The sequence below is a fragment of the Toxorhynchites rutilus genome, chromosome 3 (genome assembly GCF_029784135.1).
Source record: "Toxorhynchites rutilus septentrionalis strain SRP chromosome 3, ASM2978413v1, whole genome shotgun sequence".
Taxonomy (NCBI): Eukaryota; Metazoa; Arthropoda; class Insecta; order Diptera; family Culicidae; genus Toxorhynchites; species Toxorhynchites rutilus.
In genome coordinates this window covers 97,428,832-97,447,824 of record NC_073746.1, presented here as the reverse complement: position 1 = coordinate 97,447,824, position 18,993 = coordinate 97,428,832, and the positions used below count along the sequence as shown (strand labels likewise).

Genomic DNA, 18,993 nt, shown 5'->3' with positions numbered 1-18,993 from the left:
CTGTTCACCTTTTAATATATTCTTCTATTCGACAAAAATATGCAATCAAATCTTATCCAACATGGGTATATCCATATTCAAACGAATCGTATCGTATGCACGACATCAAAATCTAGTTCGAATTGTAGACTATCAGAACAGTCAACAGTCTCCCCTATGCGACAGGTGATAGGGTTCTGAAACCGCCCGCGACGGTGAACATCAGTCGCCGCAAGATACGGTGGCTACTGGCGGAGCAACATTAGTCAAGTCCGAATAAACCGCCAGTCGACTAAGTGCAATCGACCAGACTGGACGCCGGGCGCGACGTATAAACAGCTTGGTGGAAACAGGCGCCAATTTTGCATGCATTTGGTTTGAATTAAATTTTCGGCACAAAAGAGTACTCGAGCCGGTTGGTAGTGGTGTTCTTGTAGTTGTGTCGGTTGCATGTGAATAGTAATAGTAGTGCTGCTGCTGCTGTTGGCAATAGTTGTGTTGTTATTGTCATTTCGGTAGGTGTTCAGTTCTGAAAGATCAGATCTTAGCGTCAAGAGCGACGCGTGATTTTGGCACCACACAACACACAGCCCGTCAGTCGTCAGTTGATCGTTGGTCGCACATGCGTTCGGTTCGGATTCCTGGGATGCAAAAAGGATCGTATACGGGCGAATATGAAGTGAAGTGATTGTTTGCTGGGCCTGTATCTGAAGCATTTGTGATCGGTGCGAAAATATTTTTGAGCAAAATTGTGAGCCTGTTTTAAACTGGAGCATTAAAGCGCAAGTTGCGCGTTGGGAACAAATCTACCATTACGTACAACAATAAGATCTAGTTTCAAAACGGTAACCAACTTTTTCTTCTTCTCTACGCGAATGCCAATGCCTTGAGTCGCGGTGTGTTGCGAATCAGCTGTGCAAACCTAATCGGTGGTAAACCGTAACAACTGGATTGTGTCATTTCGCGATCTCACATCTTTTTGTTGTGAAGGAGTTCAAGTTGGAACACAAGGAACGACTAAACGCTGTTGGAAAGTCAAGCGCCCGTGCCAGCCTTGATCAGGATCGATAGGTTGTAACAAGTCTCGCTGAAAAATTGAGTGCTATCCAAAAACAAAAATACAAGGTAAGATTTGTTGACATGCTTTCCCTATCCGTGAAATGAGCGACGCAAAGCACGCAAAGAGTCTACTAACTCTCGTGATTGAAGCTTCAAGTTCAAGTTCGCTTGTTCAGACCAGTTAGGAACAGCTGGTATGCACAAGTGTCTAGCATTCATGCATTCATACGTCGTATGTGTAACTCGCAAACTCGGTCGGTTTGGCTTTTGATGTGCAAATTTCACTCACGATGTTCAGATGAATTATTTCGAACTAGTTTGGGTTACGAGATTTTTGGTTTGTAGACTTGTGCTACGTTTATCACGATCATTCCGAGATCATCAAGTTTCGATTGATCTAGTACTTGGAGGCGAATGAACTGCAAAGTTTAAAGCCTCTTAAAAACAAAGAAACATGAAACATTGATCTAGTATCCTCGCGGTGAAATATAATATGTCATAATATGACCGGCGCAGACATGCTCCCGTAAAATCTCAGACAAGATTTTATCATGACTTGTATTTATTCACGAGCCCCAGTAGCGACTAATTGCAAAGTGAAACGCGCACTTGAGGCTCTGTTTGTGTCTCCGTTGTTACAGTGATGTATATCATATGTGTTTTGCCATAATTGTTTGTGTTTACTTTTGAAATAACTGAACCGTGAGGTTTTTCAGTTCGAACGACGCGTGCTTGGTTTGCGCCTTTACCTGCTGTGATTTTCAATCGAATATTTGTAATGTGTATTGTGATGATGAATTTTCAATTCAAAACAAAAGGATGGGGTTTTGGTCCAACATTGATCATTTTTGAAGCCTAGAAATGCGAAATGATCTTATACTTGTTCCTTTCTTTTCAGCTAGAGTCATTCTCGATTGATTCATTATAATCCAACAGAGTGAAGTAAAATCGGTATATACAGTATAATTCGTTTAATTATGACTCCGTCTATATTGACCGACCACCTAATTACTTAATTACAGAACGAAGTTTGGTATTCATATAAAATTCTTTGCAAAAAAGTCGGATATAATGACTTCCTTAACAGTGACATGTCGCTTATTATGAGCCATTTTTAATAAATTATATCCGGTTATAATGACCGACATGTCATATCGTTCATTTTCGATAATGTTCGTTGATTCCCGACGACGATCGGCACGTAATTCGTTTTTGTTTTGAATCTCAATTAGTCTAACATCGCATTGATGTTAGAGTTATTTTGTGAAAAAGAATGTCATCTCAACGCTGTAAAGCATTCACGGTTGAGGAGAAAGATGCAATAATATTCAGATTGGAAAATGGAGAAACGAACTCATTTCTCGCGGAGGAATTTAGCGTGGGTCATTCGACAATCTCAATGATTTACAAAAACAAGAACCGGATTAAGCAATGGTTCAATTAAAATTTTTTGAAACCGAAGGAGCTACGGAAATTGCGTCAAGAAAATGTCGATCAAGCATCAATTCAGTGGCTTCAAATCATGAGAAACAAAGGAAAACCTGTCAGCGGCCCTATACGAGGTATGGCTATTAAATGACGTGACTGCGCGCCTGGAGGGCGCCCTAGAGGGGTGGGGGGAAAAACGAATAGTGCGTTCGGTAGCTTGAAGTGTCTGCTATAAACGTACGAAAACACGTTTTTGTCACTATAGTAGTTTGCGAGCAGCAGTGGTTTGAATGGAACGTGGTTTGTAGTGCGTGTCGGAAATCACGTGTGACGAAAAACACGAACAACAACGCTGTCAGTGAAGCAATTTTTAGCCGATAAGGGCATTCCAGTGCTCGAACATGCCACATGCTCGCCAGATCTAGTCCCATGCAACTTTTTCTATTCCCCAAGATCAAATCCGTGTTGAAAGGTACCCGATTTCAGTCCGTAGAAGAGGCGACGAATAAGCGACGCGGCTTTTGAACGCCATCTCAAAAGAAAAGTTTCAGCACTGCTTTGAACAATGGAAAAAACGTATGGAAAGGTGTGTGAGGATGGCTCCTCACACACTTCTCCTCAGTATATTGAAAGGGAGCATATCGTTGTACCGTAATTTTTAAAATATAACCCTTTTTCGTAACCAGTCTCGTTATTTAATAGTCATACCTCGTACTACAGCACGGACTCGATTATACCGTTTTGAATCATATTTCGGACGCTTAAGGCATATGACGTCAAACACAAACGATAATGAGTAGTGTTGTAAGATTTCTGCCAATTATGTTATAATTCAAATGTAGTTCTCATGTGAAATGATAGTGAAACCAAGGGATTACTCTAAAGAAGCAATTGTGATATTAATTTGATAGTTATATCATCAGTGCATTAAGCATTTCAAGATATTAGAACAAAGTGTCCAAAATATGATGTTGTCCGAAATATGATTCAGAACGGTATACAGTTTCGAATTTATTTTCACTGTAATCGAATCCTGTATGTAATCGAGTCAAAAAAAATTTTTGTTTAATCGTTTTTTATGCATATATTTTTCGTGTTTTGAATATAAAAGAAGAATTTAATTTTTGATTCATTCCCTTAAAGTCATGAAATACCTTCCTCATATAAAACATCCGAATTCATTCAGGAGGTGATAGAGAAAAATATTTGATGAAAAAAATTCTTCTTCTTTTTTTAAATCCGGATTCTGTTGTCTCAAACTGGCTCTATATTAAAAAGTACGCTACGGAAAACGATCCTGTTGCTTTCATTTGGAAAATGAGAAAATTTAGATATGATATTGTTGTGAAACATCTAAATTAGTGGATTGAAATAACATTTTAGAAGTGAAAAACTTCAAAGTTAGTAATTTTTAATGTGTTATTATTAATTTTATCCTTAAAATTAATATTGAACTTCATTGTTTCTATCAATTAAATTGAAGCTTTCTAATCACTCTACAGTTTGTTCTTTGACACGTTTGACGCGTTCGACGGTCAACGATTCGATAACACTGAAGATATTCGTGACGCAGTTACATCGTACTTCAAAAAGTTGGACGCTACGCACTTCGCGCTCGCAATAGAAAAACTCATGCCACGCTATGAAAAATGCCTCGAACGTTACGGCGATTATGTAGAAAAATAGAAAATAAAACGTAAATTACGAAAATCACCTTGTTTGTCCTAACTTTATTTTTCCGCGATTTCTGAGGCACTGAAACTCATTTTTTGAACGACCCTCGTATAATCGAGGCCGACCTGTGCAAAAAAAAATAAATTTTTTGGCCGCTCGTTTCGGTATTATTGATTTCAATTTTCTGTTGACGAGGTATTTAATGCTGATGAAACTGGACTGTTTTACCGGTTTAATGCCGGACAAAACATTAAAATTCAAAGGTGAAAATTGTAGGGGAGGCAAGTTATCGAAAGAAAAACTGTCATGTTAGCAATAGGGTAACACGGGGTGAGTTGGACCACCCCATTATCTCAAAACGTACGGCTCAACTTGGATTTTTTATAATGTCATCTTCTTTTATTAATGAATCGTATGTAACTAACGTAAAAAAACATTGGTGAAATTCGACAGGTGGAAGGAAATGGTATCATGAACACATCAAGCACTTGATTGTCAAAAAATGTGAATTTTCTGATCGTGGTTTTAAGGTTTTTCCCGCTGGTTAAACAAACTTTTCGTGTATTGTGCAGTAAAGTTCTGTTCGCCTACAGGAGAGGAACATTCCTCGCTAACAACTTGATGGAGCTGGATGTGCTATTCATCACTCCTCAAGCATTGTTCTCGAAGTTTTTTTTTCTCTTCTCCCCAACGAGTTGGTTTTTTTTTCTCGTGTGTTCTGTGGTGAATTAGTGCCCAAAGTGCCCAAAGCAGCCAGAACCGAGGAAGCAGCGCCTCTGCAGTGGTCTGGATCGGCGTCTGTAGTGGATCAATAACCATAACGGCATCGTCAACACGTGGTTGACAACAATAACAACAATCAGTTGAGTACAACAATAACTTCTGCTATTGTGTTGTCTCCGTAGCGCGTGACTTTTGTGTCTCCCTTAATAGGGTAACAGAGCGCATATCGGAACAACAAATTTATGTGATTATTTTTATTTTATTTAAGTTTTTTTTTTTACAAGTGAGATAAAAAAATTGTAAAGATAATAATCGTTCGTTCTAAGAATGGAGGAGGGTGGGGGTCTAGACATGGACATTTCAGACTCCCCCTCGCTTGCTCAAGCAGGGTGTAGTAAGTCCCTTAAACGGACTCCTATGCCCGAAGATTCTTCTTCTGGGGACGAGTCAACTCACACTACCAAGCCCCCCTCCAAAAAAAAGATTGCAAACCTTTCCCCTGATTCCTCCAATACTTCCACCCAATCATCGACATCCCTTCCCCCCTCTGATGTTACTGTCCCCACTCAAACCTTGTCCTCGAATTCCTCTCCTATTGTTTCCGCTCCCCGTGTCAGGGTTTATCCGGACGATGCGCCTGACGCTGGTCCTTGGGTTGTTTTTTTCCGGCCCAAACCTAATGGTAAAGCCTTGAGGGTCGTACAGATTATGACAGATCTGAAAAGATACACCTCTGTTTCGGAAATTTGCAAAGTAAGACCGAACAAACTGCGAGTTGTCGTGACTAACCGAAAGGACGCGAACGATATTGTTGCTGATAAGCATTTCATCCTCGAATATCGAGTTTTTATTCCCTCCCATAACGTAGAAATTGGGGGCGTTATATCTGAAACGGGTCTGACGTGCAAAACTATAGAAAGTATGGGAGTTGGCAGGTTCAAGAGGCTTCCTTCGATGGAAGTCAAAATCTTGGAATGTCGCCAACTTGGAAAAGTTACCCAGGAAGGAGTAGAAAAGAAATTTACGCCGTACGACTCGTTTCGAGTCACTTTTGCTGGTGCCGCCCTCCCTGACTACGTTATGGTGGACAAATTGAGGCTGCCGGTGCGACTCTTCGTGCCAAAGCCCATGACTTGCAACAAATGCAAGTCAGTTGGTCATACAGCAGCTTATTGCGCCAACAAGGAGCGCTGTGCCACATGCGGAGAGCAACATGAGGGGAAATCCTGCAGTGCGACTGAGCATAAGTGTCCATATTGCGGGGGATCCCCACACGTGCTCTCAGCTTGTGAAACTTACAAGAGTCGCTGGGATAAACAAAAGCGCTCTTTGAAGGAACGCTCGAAACGCACTTTCGCGGATATCTTAAAGGGCGCTTCCCCACTGGCTCAACAACAACCATTACCAACAAACAATGTCTTTGCTTCACTGCCAGTTGACGAATTGGAAGCGGATACAGCTAACGAGGGCACACCGTTTATTTTCAAAGGGAATTCCCGGCGCAAAAATGTGTCCACTCCCAAAGTTCAACGACAAGTCCCATCGGTGGTACCCCATGTTAGCTTGCCTAAAATATCGAGTGCAGCGGACAAGCAAAATCAGGTTCCTCCTGGCTTCCGTGGGAATAGTTCACCTTCGAACGACCCAGCACTCGAGGGGACATCAAAAACCCCAACTGTCCCTTTTTTTGCGTCCAGCTCAACTTCCCAATCGGGATTTATAAAGTTGACTGACCTTGTGGATCAAATCTTCACGTGTTTTAATGTTTCCGATTCCATCAGAACCATTGTCATCTCAATGCTTCCAGTACTAAAGACAATTTTGCAACAATTGATGCAAACATGGCCCCTCCTTGCAATGATTATCTCTCTTGATGTCTAATTTGAATAGAGAGGTCGGAGATATCACTGTTTTACAGTGGAATTGTCGTAGTCTTATCCCTAAATTGGATGCATTCAAATTTTTAATTCATAAGTTCAATTGTGATGTTTTTGCTCTGTCCGAAACTTGGCTTTCTTCGCGAGATGATCTCTCTTTCCACGATTTTAATATTATACGCTTGGACCGTGATGACAGATACGGAGGGGTGCTATTGGGGATCAATAAGTGCCACTCATTTTTCCGAATTGACCTTCCACCTATTGGAGGGATCGAAGCTGTTGCTTGTCATGCAAACATTAAAGGCAAAGACCTCTGTATTGTCAGCTTGTATTGGCCTCCGAGAGCTGCGGTTAGCCGCAAACAACTTGTTGACATGTGCTCACTCCTTCCTGAGCCACGATTGATCTTGGGAGACTTCAACTCTCACGGAACTGCCTGGGGGGAACAGTACGACGACAATCGTTCATTGTTGATATATGACCTTTGTAACAGCTTCAATATGACCGTTTTGAACACTGGGGAAACAACACGTGTGCCTAAACCTCCTGCTAACCCAAGTGCTCTTGACCTCTCGCTTTGCTCGAATTCACTATCGTTAGATTGCAAGTGGAATGTAATCCAGGATCCCAACGGTAGTGATCACTTGCCAATCAAAATTTCCATCACCATTGGGTCGAATTCTTCTGAATCTATAAACATGGCATATGACCTCACAAGACACATTGACTGGAAAAAATATGCGGACGCGATTACTCTAGCCATCAATTCCAGAGATGGTTTACCTCCATTGGAGGAGTATAACTTCCTTTCTCGTTTGATCCATGACAGCGCGGTTCGCGCTCAAACGAAACCCATCCCAGGTTCCACCATTCACCGAAGGCCTCCCAATCCATGGTGGGATAGCCAATGTTCAAAGCTTTATGTAGAAAAATCGAATGCATTTAAAGCTTTTCGGAAACGTGGAACTCCTGAAAATTTTCAAACGTATTTAGCCCTTGAGAATCAATTTAAAAACTTGATCAAAGGTAAAAAACGTGCTTATTGGCGAAATTTCGTGGGAGGTTTGTCACGAGAAACGTCAATGAAAAAATTATGGAAAGTGGCTCGAAACATGAGAAATCGCTCTTCATCGAATGAAAGCGAGGAATATTCACATCGATGGATTTTTAATTTTGCGCGAAAGGTTTGTCCCGATTTCGCTCCCGTGCAAAGAATTGTTCGAGATATACCACAAGATAGGTGCGATCTTGATTCCGAGTTTTCGATGGTAGAATTCTCTCTTGCTCTCCTTTCAAGTAACAATTCGGCTCCAGGATCGGATAGAATTAAGTTCAACTTGTTAAAAAACCTCCCCGATGTGGCCAAACATCGCTTGTTGAATTTATTCAATAAGTTTCTGGAGCATAATGTTGTTCCGGATGATTGGAGACAAGTACGAGTTATAGCTATTCAAAAACCCGGAAAACCCGCGTCCGACTTCAATTCGTACCGCCCAATAGCAATGCTGTCTTGTATACGGAAATTGTTGGAGAAAATGATCTTGTTTCGCCTTGATCGTTGGGTTGAAACGAATGCCTTACTCTCAGATACACAATATGGGTTCCGCAGGGGCAAGGGGACGAATGATTGTCTTGCGTTGCTTTCTTCAGAAATTCAAATGGCTTACGCCGAAAAAAAACAAATGGCTTCAGTATTCTTGGACATAAAGGGGGCCTTTGATTCTGTTTCAATAGAGGTTTTGTCAGACAAATTACACTCTCGGGGTCTGCCGCCTCTATTGAATAATATGTTATATAACTTGCTTTGTGAGAAACATTTGAACTTTTCTCACGGAGATTCGGCAGTAAGTCGGTTCTCTTACATGGGCCTCCCCCAGGGCTCATGTTTAAGCCCCCTTTTGTACAACTTCTATGTAAGCGACATCGACAATTGCCTTACACAAAATTGCAGCCTAAGACAACTTGCAGATGATGGAGTGGTGTCTGTCGTAGGATCAAACGAATCCGACCTGCAAGGACCCTTACAAGATACTTTGAACAATTTTTCAACCTGGGCCATTGGGCTAGGGATCGAATTCTCCACGGAGAAAACAGAGATGGTGGTTTTTTCTAGGAAGCATAGACCAGCAAAACCAAAGCTTCAACTTTTGGGTAAACCGATCACTCATGCTATGTCATTCAAGTATCTTGGGGTCTGGTTCGACTCCAAATGTACTTGGGGGGTCCATATTAGGTATCTGAGTAAAAAATGTCAACAAAGAATAAACTTTCTCCGTACAATTACCGGCACCTGGTGGGGAGCCCATCCCGAAGATCTTATAATGTTGTATCGAACAACTATTCTCTCAGTGATGGAGTATGGCAGTTTCTGTTTTCAATCAGCTGCCAAAACACACCTCATTAAACTCGAGCGAATTCAGTATCTTTGTCTCCGTATTGCGTTGGGATGTATGCCCTCAACGCATACCATGAGTCTCGAGGTTTTGGCAGGCCTACTCCCACTAAAAGATCGCTTCAATTTATTATCTCTTCGGTTCCTCATCCGGTGTAAGGTTATGAACCCATTGGTGATCGGGAATTTTGAGCAGCTGATCGAGCTAAATTTTCACTCCGGATTCATGAGTTCATATCATGAATTCATCTCCATGCAGGTTGATCCTTCTTCGTATATTCCCAACCGTGTTTGTTTTCCTGACTACATCAATTCCTCTGTGCATTTTGATCTGTCCATGAAACAGGATATCCATGGATATTCAGATTATCAACGATCGAGGATCGCTCCAACGATCTTCGATTCAAAGTATGGGGGTATCAATTGTGATAATATGTACTTTACTGATGGGTCCTCTATGAATGAGTCCACAGGATTTGGAGTGTTCAACGAAATTTTTAGCACCTCCCACAGTCTTCAGAATCCTTGCTCAGTGTATATTGCTGAATTGGCAGCGATATACTGGGCGCTGGACAGCGTCGCCTCACGACCTGTTGAACACTATTACATTGTAACGGATAGTCTTAGCTCTGTCGAAGCTATCCGTTCAGTGAGGCCGGAAAAGCACTCGCCGTACTTCCTTGAGAGAATACGAGAAATTTTGAGTGCTTTATCCAGACGCTGTTATGTCATTACCTTTGTCTGGGTCCCTTCACATTGCTCAATTCCGGGTAATGAGAGGGCTGACTCATTAGCAAAGGTAGGTGCGATTGAAGGCGACATTTACCAGCGTCAAATCGCCTTCAATGAATTTTTTTCTTTAGTCCGTAAAAATACCATCGCTAACTGGCAACGCAAATGGAACGAAGATGAATTGGGCCGGTGGTTTCACTCGATTATCCCTAAGGTTAGCCTCAAACCGTGGTTCAAAAGTCTGGACTTGAGTCGGGACTTTATTCGCACCTTCTCCCGACTCATGTCCAATCACTGTTCGTTAGATGCGCTTCTCTTTCGTTTCAATCTTTCCAGCAACAATCTCTGCGTCTGTGGTCAAGGTTATCACGACATCGAGCATGTTGTTTGGTCGTGCGAGATGTATCTTGTCGCCAGATCGAATTTAGAAAACTCCCTTCGGGCCCGAGGAAGACAGCCCAATGTGCCGGTGAGAGATGTGTTGGCTCGGTTAGACCTTGATTACATGACCCAAATATATGTTTTCCTTAAAGCTATCGATCTTCGTGTGTGATTGTACCTATGTCCTTATACCCTCCTTTTCATCCATTGCGAGCGATTGGCCCCCATGGTATAAACAGTAAAATAAGTTGAAATGTAAATATACAATAGATTTAAGAATCGAGTGTGATCATCAACATTGTAACAATTCCCTTATATCCCATCCCTTTCCTGAAAGATGTCACCCTCTAAACTCGAGTAAACCGCGAGTAATCGGTTTTCCACCTTACTAACCATAGTGTTAGGAAAATTATTTATGTATAGTTTTAAAACATATACTTAAGAATTCGGCTCCTTTAAACTAATGTAACTGAGCCTGTAAAAATAAACGATTTATATATAAAAAAAAAAAAAATACAGGAGAGGAACAATTAGATGCAGCGAAACTGTAAGTTTGATAACAATAAATGAAATTAATTGCATTTAAATTTTTGCATGTTGTGTGGGGTGACATGGACACGTTTTTGTGGGGTGAATTGGTCCTACAGATTTGAGGTTTTTCTTTGGTCTAATTGATTCCAGATGCCGCTGCAGACAACGTTGGAAGAAGGAGGAGCTTGAAAGAGCAGAGCAGGCCATCAAGAACGAATTTTCTTTGACCAAGCATCGAAAGTGTTTGAAAATGCTCGAACAGTGAAAAAATCCATCCAGAATTCGAGATGGTCTCAATTCAATTTTACTGGCCTGGGATCTGGCCAAGACAGCTGGTATCGATCCCAAAACACTGTTACTGGTTGTAACATTATTCCAAAATACTTTACATAAACATAAGTATGTTTTTTTCGACGAAACACACACTGGACCAAATCACCCCACAGATGGTCCAAATCATCCCGCATCAAATTTTAATGTCCAAAAATCATCTCTTAAAATAATAATTAAAATAATGATATATTTGGTAGTTGAAAGCTTGATATAATGATTAAACATTATTGATTGAAAGAAAACAAGTGTAGCTTAGTATACAATGTGACATTTTTTATTTAGACCGTATTGGTTTGGAAATATTAGGCGATTTGTTAAGGTGGTCCAAATTCCCCCCTTTTCCCCTAAATATGAGTGGCACAGAGAAAAAGAAATTGCTCGTTATTGGAAAGTTACAAAAACCAAGATGTTTTAGCAGTGCCGAATTGTTACCTGTCGATTATGCTAACAATCGTATGACGTCAGAACTTTTAGAAAAGGTTTCGTGACGGGGATTGTGATTCGGTGAAGAAGAAGAAAAGATTTTGTTGCTGGTTGATAATTACCCGGCGCATCCAAAAGTTACTGATTTAAAGTCTATAACACTTTGAACACTTCCGCCGAATACAATATCAATGCAACAGCCAATGGGTTAGGGAAGAATACTATACTAATCACTCAAAACTAATTTTAGAAAAACTTAGTGCTCAAAGTGATTGTCTTGATGGTAATGAATCTCAAAAATAACGGTGCTAGATGCAATTCTGATGCTGAATGATGCCTGGCATAAAATGTCACAAAGCGCCATTCACAACTGTTTCAAACATGCAGGATTCATTGAAAATCACGACGGTTTACCTGTTCAAATAGCAGAACATGATTTTAATGAAGAAGATAACTTCCCTTTATTTTTGTGGCCACGAAGTCAAAATTCGGATTATTTAGTAGCAACGGAAATCTGAGAAGATTATGTTGACATCGATAGCGCTCTCTCTACGCGTACTGAAACATCGATTCTTCTGAGCGCCACTTTGACAGCTGTCACTAGTTTTGTGTTTTGTTTGATTTGAATTTTCATCATAATCTTGATATTCATCATAATTTTCATCATATTGATGCTATTCATGACTGAAGACCTGAATAAGACCTGCAACTTATGTAGATTTTTTTTGCGAAACCTATGGTTCAATTCAAGAAACTTTCCGCGAATTGCATTGGTGCTTTTCATGGACCGATGGAATGGTTGGTCTCTCAAAAAGTGATGCCTGTCGAAACGTAAAAGATAACAACGGAAACTGTGTCTCTCCGGTTTTGAAACAAACATTTTAATTGAACGAAAAAATCATTTATTTTATTATTATATAAAAAATTACCCCTCTTTCTACATTTTTCTCTTTTATTGAATGGAGTGTTTGTTCAAATCATTGAAGTCTATAATCGAAACGGACATTTCATCACATCGTCTCGCAATATTCCACCTAGAGTTCAATCACACTAGTTCCTCGATAACGCAAAATTTCGAGTACTACCATTCATGATAATGATAATCAACACATGCACTACGAATCGCTAATCAGATTGTTTCCCGGAGGCGTCGAACCTCCCCGGCAATGAACCGGCAAGGTTCCGCGCCACAGTTCCATTTGCAATGCACAAGAAGTAATCAAATGCACCTGGCTTATGCTTCCAAAAATCTATCGGTGACACGTGATCTCGTGTTAGAGTCGTACCTACATCATGTACGATCTGGTCTTGCCATCGCGATCGTATTTCGTTCGTCTCTTGTCTTTTTTTCCATTTCTGTTTTGGTTCAGCGCAAGCGGACAATATCATTTATAAATTTTTAACTCAGGATGCCTGCCAAGGTTATGGCGCAAAAAAAAACGTGTAAACAGAAATGACGAACTGCAAAAATATTGCTGTCATGTACGATGTAAAGGTATGATGGAAAAAATGGTCTGAAGGTTGTACAAGCGTGGATTTGTGAATGATGCCGCGTTAGTCACAAATTGATCGATACTTGATTGTATATTTTTCGGGAATCAATCTGGAGTGGAAAACATCAATAGTAATGCTTGTGGGCATCGTTTTTAGGCCACATATATAGAAAAATGAAAAAGCACCATGGATGTTAAACCATAGTTTGTTATCAGATTCGGTGTGTTATTGTATGTTGTGGCTTTCGAATTAACAATATCTGATATGCTTGTTTCGTAAGGAATATTCCTCGGGAATTTCCAATCAGAGGAAGCTCAAACTCTCTAATTCATTGAAACTTTTTTTGCTAGTTAATTTCTTCTGTTTACCGGATCTTCCTTTCTTCATTATAAAATCATTATAAAATTAACAGCAGTTCATTTTGAGATGAGTTCTAACGTTGACTACGTGTATGTAGTGATTAAGTTTGAATGAATATATTCGAATATAACTTTCGATAGTTTCAAATCTTTCGAAATCTTTCGGCATCGAATGTAGCTACGTGTTTTACCATTGAACCAATGAGCATCATGCGATCTTAGATTAGATCGCTAAGCCCATCAATTCGATGGTTGTTTCTACCATTGTGCGAAATTCGCAGTAGAAGAATGGAATCATGAGGAATTCACATTGATGGATTTTGAATTTTGCACGGAAGGTTTGTCCCGATTCCGTTCCCGTACAAAAAATTGTTCGAGATATTTCACAAGATAGGTGCGATCTTGAATCCGAATTTTCGATGGTAGAATTCTCTCTTGCTCTCCTTTCATGTAACAATTCTGCTCGGAGAGAATTAAGTTCAACTTGCTGAAAAACCTCCCTGATGTGGCGAAACATCGCTTGTTGAATTCATTCAATCGGTTTCAGGAGCATAATATTGTTCCAGATGATTGAAGACAAGTACGAGTTATAGCTATTCAAAAATTCGGAAAGCCCGCGTCCGACTTCAATACGTACCTCCCAATAGCAATGGTGTCTTGTATTTGGAAATTGTTGGAGAAAATGATCTTGTTTCGCCTTGATCGATGGGTTGAAACGAATGGCCTTCTCTCAGACACACAATATGGGTTCCGCAGGGGCAAGGGGACGAATGATTGTCTTGCGTTGCTTTCTTCAGAAATTCAAATGGCTTACGCCGAAAAAAAACTAATGGCTTCATTATTCTTGTACATAAAGGGGACCTTTGATTCTGTTTCAATAGAGGTTTTGTCAGACAAATTACACTCTCGGAATCTGTCGCATCTATTGAATAATATGTTATATAACTTGCTCTGTAAGAAACATTTGAACTTTTCTCTCGGAGATTCGGCAGTAAGTCGGTTCTCATACATGGGCCTCCCCCATGGCTCATGTTTAAGCCCCCTTTTGTACAACTTCTATGTAAGCGACATCGACAATTGCCTTACATAAAATTGCAGCCTAAGACAATTTGCAGATGATGGAGTTGTGTCAGTCGTAGAATCAAACGAATCCGACCTGCAAGAACCCTTACAAGATACTTTGAACAATTTTTCAACCTGGGCCATTGGGCTAGGGATCGAATTCTCCACGGAGAAAACAGAGATGGTGGTTTTTTCTAGGAAGCACTCATTCTATGTCATTCAAGTATCCTGGGGTCTGGTTCGACTCGAAATGTTCTTGAGGGGCCCATATTAGGTATCTGAGTAAAAAATGCCAACAAAGAATAAACTTTCTCCGTACAATTACCGGCACCTGATTGGGAGCCCATACAGAAGATCTTATAATATTGTATCGAACAACTATTCTCTCAGTGATGGAGTATGGCAGTTTCTGTTTTCAATCAGCTGCCAAAACACACCTAATTAAACTCGAGCGAATTCAGTATCTTTGTCTCCGTATTGCGTTGGGATGTGTGCCCTCAACGCATACCATGAGTCTCGAGGTTTTGGCAGGCGTACTCCCACTAAAAGATCGCTTCAATTTATTATCTCTTCGGTTCTTCATCCGGTGTAAGGTCATGAACCCATTGGTGATCGGAAATTTTGAGCAGCTGATCGAGTTAAATTTTCACTCCGGATTCATGAGTTCATATCATGAATTCATCTCCATGCAGGTTGATCCTTCTTCGTATAATCCCAACCGTGTTTGTTTTCCTGATTACATCAATTCCTCTGTACATTTTGATCTTTTCATGATGGATAAACTCCATAAAATTCTATTCATAAAGACTATCTTCTATCAGTGAACGTTCCTACGATCTTTAATGAAAAGTATGGGCGTATCAATTGTGATAATATGTACTTTACTGATGGGTCCTTTATGAATGAGTCCACAGGATTTAAAGTGTTCAACGTATTTTTAGCACCTCCCACAGTCTTCAGTATCCTTGCTCAGTATATATTGCTGAATTGGCAGCAATATACTGTGTGCTGGACAACGTTGCCTCACGACCTATTGAACACTATTAAATTGTAACGGATAGTCTTAGCTCTGTCGAAGCTATCCGTTCAATGAGGCCGGGAAAGTACTCGCCGTACTTCCTTAAGAGAATACGAGAAATTTTGAGTGCTTTATCCAGACTCTGTTATGTTAGTCCGCAAAAAATACCATTGCTAACTGGCAACGCAAGTGGAATGAAGATGAATTGGGCAGGTGGTTTCACTCGATTATCCCTTAGATTAGCCTCAAACTGTGGTTCAAAGGTCTGGAATTGAGTCGGGACTTCATTCGCACCTTCTCCCGACTCATGTCCAATCACTGTTCGTTAGAAGCACTACTCTTCCGTTTTAATCTTGCCAGCAGCAATCTCTGCGTTTGTGGTCAAGGATATCACGACATCGAGTACGTTGTTTGGTCGTGCGAGGTGTATCTGGTCGCCAGATCGAATTTAGGAAACTCTCTTCGGGCCCGAGGAAGACAGCCCAATGTGCCGGTGAGAGATGTGTTGGCCCGGTTAGACCTAGATTACATATAGTTTTAAAATTATATTTAAGAATTCGGCTCCTTTAAACTTAAGTAACTGAGCCTGTAAAAATAAACGAATTAATAAAAAAACCACTACGGGCCCGTTTACAGCGATCGATTCCTTGGACACAATTTCCACTACTCGACCACACATTTCGACCGGAATGTTGCGAATTTGTTGGATGTTGGATGTTGTCTCTGAGCGCCCCTGAAGTTGCTGGCTTGTAGGCATGGACCAGTGACTTGACATAGCCCCATAAAAAGAAATTCAAATGCGTCAAATCGCATGAACGAGTCGGCCAACGTTGACACGGGAACATCCAACAGTGAAAATGTAGACCCAAATTTGGCCACTAAACTATGCACAGCTGGAACGACTAATACTAAAAATAGGTAGCGCTCTTTGTTAAGAATTCGAAAATCGATGGTGTTGAAACACGCGGTCAGTTTGGTAATATTTTATTGAAACTTAACTCTGTCTGATATATATATATATATATATATATATATATATATATATATATATATATATATATATATATATATATATATATATATATATATATATATATATATATATATATATATATATATATATATATATATATATATATATAATATATTTGAGTACTTCAGTATGTATTTCCGACTGATAAAGAGAGTGATTCTGCGTAGCGCTTTAGTATTTACAGATTTTGGTCAGATCAAGAGCGCGAGAAAAAGCTTTACGATAGGCCAAGCTGACCATTTAGACAAATTGAGTGAGAGTTGAAAAAATAGTGAGCTTTTTTCGCGTGGCTGCTTCTAGGCTAGGAAAATTATCTACATTCCTGAACACTCTTAAAGTTGCAACCACCAACTCCGAATATCGGTAGTAATTTTTAATAACTATTAAGTGTTACTCGTTTGCGTACTTCACCATGATGAAAATGTTGATTTTGACTAACGTTTTGATATTGACAGGTCATTGAAATGTTTTAAGTGTTCATTTATACGAAGACATAAAACTGTCAAGTTGCTAATGATCCTTTATTAATAATCATTACAACAATTCTCGCGTAACTTTTGAAAAGGTCCTATGTAACAAATGTAAACAAATCGAGTTAATGGATGCACGCTATTAGTCTTCAATCATTGAATGCATTACAAAAACAATCGTTCACGTATCTATTTTCTTCATCTTTTTATCGCCGATACAAAAAATATCCAATGTATATATTCGGATTTTAAGCACCCGGCTGTTACTTCGGACGCCACTTTCCTCCGATGCCCGAAACGTCCGAAGTAACAAAGCAGTCAAAACAACACGAAGTCGTACTTCGGTCGTTCTGAGTTTTTGTTTCTTACAGTAGTTGTTATCGATTTCAGTTCAATTCAACGGGTGATAACAATAATAATCTGTCTTTAGAACTAAATGCTGATTTTTGGATTGTTGTTTAGTAGTTAGTTTCAAATTCTTATCGCGCAACGTAATATGTCCAATGTGCAAACGCGGGCAGTCAAAACGTCCAATGTAACATTTTTCGCTCCTTGGCTTCAACTTTAAACTCAAATCACGGTACAACAGCTACGATTGGTTTCGGAGAGCTATTCTTGATCGCTAGACAATTCGCGGAATAATGTTCGGGTCTTCAACTTCGTTTTTCTCGAGTTGACGAATATGTTACATTGGACCTTTTCAAAAGTTACGTGAGAATTACATTTTTGTGTGCACCATATTTTTGTTTATAATAACTCATTAATGGTATTTATGTGGCGCAATGTAAAAGAGTGTACCTTGGTAACTATTCACCACAATTGCTGGTCCTATGTGAATACCATTAAGGGGGTGGCCCGGTCTTGAAAATCGAGAATTTTTTTTTTATTTTTGCATTTTGGGAAGCTGGAATTGGAACGTTTTTGAACGAGCTAATTGAGCCCCTCAATTATTGCTGTAACCAAGAATATGGTTCTCTCTCTCCGGAATAAAATGAGCTCGATCTTTGGAAGAAAACAAGCCATATCTGAAAACGACTGATTGCTCCACATTTTATTCACTGTTCATTACCAAATCATAAATTTCCGAATACACTGTATACAGAACTCAATTCTTATGAACAGCTATAAATTATACAATACACTGCCCGAGGAAACGATGCTAGCTACAAGCTCTCGAGAGTTTCAGAACATTTTCAAAAACTCTCTGGAACGAGTATCATATTTATTATTGGTTTCCTCAAAATAAAAAAATGGTTCATCATTTGTTGAATCTCATCATCAATGTGTGAAACTTTTTCCACGAGATGAGGTTGGTGTTTTTCTTTCAAATATCAAAAATCTATGCTTTTTATAGAACGTAGAATTCAGAGTTAGGCATGATGCCTAACTGGCATTAAAATAAATAATCAACATAACACTCTTCATTTTCCAAATGATCATTTTGAGCGCGTAAGAAAAATATTTTCATAAAGCGAGAATTTCTACAAAAATCGACATTTATCATTAATACGAGAAAACGTATATTAGAGAGAAAAATAATTCATATACTCCACCTTATATTAGATATATTATAACCACCTTCAAGTTCATCACAGTGTAAATTAAAAACTATCATCTTACCTGGCGTTAATATCATCACCCCGGAGTATGACATCACATTTCTGAGCATGATCACAAAACCCTGATCATGCGATACTCGGTCTGAATTTTAAATAAATGGTCCCCTTGACAGTGTCAATTTTGCGCATACCTGTAGGACAACCTATACATTTATCAACAGTGTATATTGATAATTGCTTACACAAGTAACCCTTGTTGAACTACCGAGCTACCTTCGGGGTGTCATGAAGTCTACACCTCACAACAAGGACGGTAATCAAGCTTCTCATCGTACATCTTACTGAGCCGCTCTTCAATTCCGCCCATACTTGTTTCGAACCCGTGAGACAAGCCCCCAATTGTTACCAGACGAAAGTAGACCAAAGAAAACAGAAGCTCTGTCAACGAGGTACAAAGAGCCTT

General features: G+C 39.8%; 1 protein-coding gene and 1 pseudogene across 1 annotated transcript in view; both read left to right on the top strand.

Moving 5' to 3' along the window:
- The first annotated feature begins 271 nt into the window (after positions 1–271).
- Positions 272–18,993, top strand: part of LOC129773330 (uncharacterized) — a 92,951-nt gene continuing 74,229 nt past the window's right edge. The window contains exon 1 of the mRNA XM_055776931.1: positions 272–1,104. The gene's annotated coding sequence lies outside the window, so the exon portion shown is untranslated. The remainder of the gene's footprint in view (positions 1,105–18,993) is intronic.
- The window catches only part of LOC129773331 (tigger transposable element-derived protein 4-like), a 38,448-nt pseudogene continuing 30,917 nt past the window's right edge, over positions 11,463–18,993 (top strand).